Source organism: Myotis lucifugus, unplaced genomic scaffold (genome assembly GCF_000147115.1).
Source record: "Myotis lucifugus unplaced genomic scaffold, Myoluc2.0 scaffold_11449, whole genome shotgun sequence".
NCBI lineage: Eukaryota > Metazoa > Chordata > Mammalia > Chiroptera > Vespertilionidae > Myotis > Myotis lucifugus.
Genome location: NW_005882497.1, coordinates 1 through 5,083, shown reverse-complemented (window position 1 = coordinate 5,083; position 5,083 = coordinate 1). Strand labels below are relative to the sequence as shown.

At 37.3% G+C, this 5,083-nt stretch overlaps 1 pseudogene; it reads right to left on the bottom strand.

Annotated features, from left to right (window-relative positions):
* Positions 1 to 3,160: 3,160 nt before the first annotated feature.
* LOC102422688 lies at positions 3,161 to 4,487 on the bottom strand (annotated as a pseudogene).
* Positions 4,488 to 5,083: the final 596 nt, after the last annotated feature.

The window sequence follows — 5,083 nt, the reverse complement described above, 5'->3', positions numbered from 1 at the left end:
ATAGAAAGGGAACCCTGTATCTTGTGAATAATCTCTGCTCAAGTCTTTAGCTGACCCCTGAGTGATGGATATCTGGGTATATTCTAAGCAGCATAACTAAACTAATATTGCAGAATTTGGAGTTTGAATTCACCCATGAAACAAAATATTAGTATTATTCAGTGGAACATAACAAAATACAGAGTCTCTACACATATTGTTTATGATTTTCAGAACATAATCCAAATTTATTAGACATGAAGAAACAGGAATTATGACCCATACTTGAGAAAAGGCAATCAATGAAGACCAACTTTGAAATGACCTAGATTTGGAACTAGCAGACAAAGAATACAAACATTCATTTAAATTGCTCAAAGGCGTAGACTCTACGTCGTAGAGGAAATTATAAGGAACTGGGCAATGGCAGCTGGCTCATATATTTGTGTACATATACTTTATTCTTTATATAAAATAGCAATTCTTATAAAAGTGGGGGTGACTGAAAATGGTTTGATCACACACACTCAAAAAGCACATTGAATTCAAAGTTGTTCTGTAGGACATTCATTCATAGTAAATAACCATTTAAAACTTCATAGACCTTAGAGTAGAGTTGAATTTAAACAACTATAATATAAGGTGAAAATTAATGTATTTTATAAAAGCAGTGCTTAAAATTAGTCTGAAGTCCTTGAGGTAGACAGATTTACTCCCAGATTTTGGGGTGAGAAAATATAAAAGAATGGTTTGTGAAGGAGAGGCAGATGTGACAGACCTTAAAATATATTTATTTTTTACACGTGGGCATGATGGGATAAGGGTGAGCACCCAAGTGCACACTGTGAAGAAAGATCTGAATATAACAAATAAAGTAGCAAACTTTGGCTGGAGGATATAGTTTGTGACAACAATCGCAAGAGATGATGTATGAAGATGGCGAAGTGCTGGACCAAAGAGTTTAGACATGATTCTGAAGACACTGAGGCATCAATTCAAAGACAAGATGCAAAAACCCAACATTATTTCCTTTGAAAACCACAAAACTAAAAAGAATTTATTGTTTGTACTTCTTACAATCACGTAGTACAAAAAGCAAATGGAATACTTCTTATAATTTTAGTGAAATTCTGTTTAGTCTTCTAAGAATTAAGTTACCTCATGACAGTTTTGAGCAAGAAAAAAAATGAAGACATTTTCTATGAAATTACTTAACATTTTGGTTACAAGATATATGTAAGAGTTTATGGTTTTACAAAATATTTCACTGAACTATTAAGAAAGAGTTCAATCCCACCACCTTTTGGGGTAGGGGTGGGGAAAATTTAATTTCATATTTACAAATTAAAACCCATGCATAAAATACAAGTTATGATTAAGTTATATCTTTTAAATATAAGAGAGGAAGGGAGAGGGAGAGAGTTATAAAAACATCAATGATGAGAGATAATCATCTGGGGATCAAGCCCACAACATGGGCATATGCCCTGACCAGGGATTGAACTATGCCCTACTGGTTCATAGGTCAAGGCTCAACCACTGAGCCACCCTGGCTGGGCATAAATATCTTGTAAAGGTTACAGAAATAAGCAAATGCTTCTTTCCTAAGTTTGTGGCTTTTTTCTGATGAGGAAATTCAGAAGATTCTGTTTGCAGTTTATTATCAGGCAGTTATAAAATTACATTGAAAATTTTAAAGAATGAATAACTAAGGCAAGACAATAACTTTAAAAATCTTAAAGTCTAATACCAGGTTAGAAAATAAATCCTTTGGAGTACTATGCTTTTATAATATTTCAGTTGCTTGAAGTAAAGAAATTAACTGGGATTATTTTGTCCCTTTTGAATATCAGAGTACAATACGGCCAGAGTACCTTGGAACAGGAAGGAAAATTGAATTTTATGTCTCTGCACTCATGTTTATTTTACCCTCCATGTTATTCACGCTTTATAACTACTGACGTCAAGGAAAGGAACGGAGACTTGTGGCCATAGACACATCTCATTGCATATAATAAGTGAATTATTACATGATACCTGTTTATTAACTTTAAAAGGCACCGTTTTCCCCCTGAATTTGTTTTGTGGCATGGAATGGTGTCTTACCATCCTGAGATCATCTATATTGATACGTACATAAATATTCCTCTTACTCTATAATTTCATGAAATGTATTTTGTTTAGAACATTTCCTCCAAAGGTCTTAAGTAATGTCCTATGCAAACAAGGCTCAATCAAGATGTGAGTCACTCTCTCTAAGATCAGATTTTCCTTGTAAATTATCCCAGTGCTTATGAAATAATGTATCTGGGGGGGCGGGGGTGGGGAGGAGAAAAACTATGATTTTTCCTTCAGAATGGAAAACTAAGCCAACAAATTCTAGTATTAACACTTCAGTTCCTCTTATTTGCTGGTTTTATCATATTCATATACTTTAAGGCAGAGATTCTCAACCTGTGGGTCGCGACCCCTTTGGCAGTCGAACGACCTTTTCATAGGGGTAGCCTAAGACCATCCTGCATATCAGATATTTACATTATGATTCACAACAGTAGCAACATTACAGTTATGAAGTAGCAATAAAAATAATTTTATGGTTGGATCACAACATGAGGAACTGTATTTAAAGGGCCAGAAGGTTGAGAACCACTGCTTTAAGGTTTCCTATTTAATCAAGAGCAGCAAGACTAATAAACTTTAATATAGTTCCATGGAATGATGATCAAAGTATGATAATTAAATGCCAGATGGCACAATGATCTCCCACAGTCTACTCACTTTTGTGATGTTTTTCTTGCTTTGGGTTTCCTGATAGGTACTTTGTGTTCTATAACTCTGAGGTTTTTGCAATTGTCTTTGGTATCTCTTTCTAGTATTTTGTTAAAATCATTTACATCTAAATTCCCTAACAACCAAGCTCAAAGATTCCTTTCCCATTGATTATTTACACTATAAACCATACAACAAAAAGGAGAGTTGACCCAATTCATGATCAATATAAAGGGATATATAAGCATCCTTGAACTTGTTTTATTGCTTTGCTGCTCATTATTGTTACTCTTTACTTTAAATTTGCTTACGAGTACAACTTCTAACAATAATACTTAATAATGTATGTAAAATCTGCTATTCAATTCTCACATAAAGTTATAGGAGAGTATGAATAAGAAAAACACAGGAGAATTTTGCCAAAACAATTTTATTTTACAGTCCAACCGAAGATCAAATGCAAACTTGCTACTCTATCTAGCTTCTATTCTTCTCACACTGATTGAGGTATTATAACATCTAGGATTTTGAATGTATATGCCCAGATATTCCTGCTTGTCCGACTTCTTTCAATTTGTAAGTGGACAAACAAATAAATTCTTCTCATCCTCTTCTTTTTTATGTACTCTGAGTACACCACGTCTTAAAATCAGGGGCGGATCTGTGACCCGCTCTGGTTTATGTCCGAGTCCATCAAACTCTAACTGGCCCACAACTGCGTGTATAAGATGTTCTGTTCCACAGGCACCTCACTCTTTTCTGAATGAAAACATGAGTCCATTAGCACATCTCCTAAAGCACATAAGGGATTGAAAGTGGTGCCTCAGCTTATTCGTCAGCATCTCCCTGAAGTGATCCCCCACAAGGAAATAGAAGACGGGGTTGATGACACTGTTCAGGAAGGCCAAGGGCCTGGTCACAATGTATAAGGAGTGGATGATGGCCCTGGGGCATTCGGCCTCCTTCTCGTCCCACAGCCGTGAAAAGATCCTCAGGTTCCGCATGACGTGGTAGGGAGTGAAAAGCACAGAGAAAATCACCACGGCCAATATGACTAAGTTGAGGGGCTTTTCAAAGGGCAGTGTGGTAGCCTGTGCCCTGGCTCTCTGCTTTAGGAAGACAGCGATCTTGAAATAAAAGAAGCACATCACAAAAAGAGGAATGAGGAATCCCAAGAAGGTAAGGCACATGCTGTAAATGAAGCTGGCCTTGGCATCCCCAGAACTTGCATAATCCCTACATCTGGTTTTATTGCCACCTGTAACGGGATTGATAAAGAGAACCATGGGCACGAGCTCTAAGGTCACCACAACCCAAATGGCCAAAGAGATTAAAACAGCAAACTCTTTCCTTTGCAGAACGTGTTCTCGGAAAGGGTAATTCATGAGCAGGTAGCGATCAATGCTGACGAAAGTGAGGAAGAGGATGCTGGTGTAGAGGTTGGCATGAAGCATGTACCTGTTGCTGGTGCAGAGCACATCTCCATATGTCCAGTTTTCAATGGTATAACTTTTGATCAGCAGGGGCAGTGTGCACAGAAAAGCGAAGTCAGAGATAGAGAGGTTAAAGAGATAGATGTTACTGCTATTCCAGTTCTTCAGACAGAAGAGGTAGCCGAAAACCACAAGGCTATTCCCAAGGACTCCCACAACAAACTCAATCCCATAAAAAATGGAAAGGTAGTACTTTCCTAGGGCAGCCTCTGCTGCCAGCCAGTTTTCGCAAGATGCATTCCATGCCTAAAGGAGAGAGAGAAAATATAAGGATGAAACATGAAAGGATGGCTAAGGACATAATGGCACTTAACATAATAATTCTAAAAGAACGCTCAAAAAAGTTGACTATATGGAGAGTGGTCTACATGTGTAAGGAGTACACATGTATATGCATGTATATGTGACTAATGTTTCAAAAAATATTTATTAATACCTTTGAACTGTGTGCTAGCCAGTGAGAATAACAACAATGAATGAAAGTTTCTAATTTCAAACAATTTATAATATCTTGAGAAGAATCAGAAATTGAAAAAAGAAGTGCATATAATAAAAGGTGGGGGTTTATAATTGTTCCTATGGAAAATAATATAATCCTATATAATAAAAGCCTAATATGCTAAGTGTCTGGTCATCCGTTCAACCAATCAAAGCATGATATGCTAATAATATGCTAAGGCCACTCAACCACTTGCTATGATGTTCACTGACCACTGGGCGGGGGCAGACGCTCTGACCAGTAGGTTAGCTTGCTGCTGGGTTCCGGCAGATCAGGACTGAGTGAGATGGGCAGGAAACTCCCTGGAGTCCTCCCACAGTCCCTCTCCGGCTGGCCAACTTCC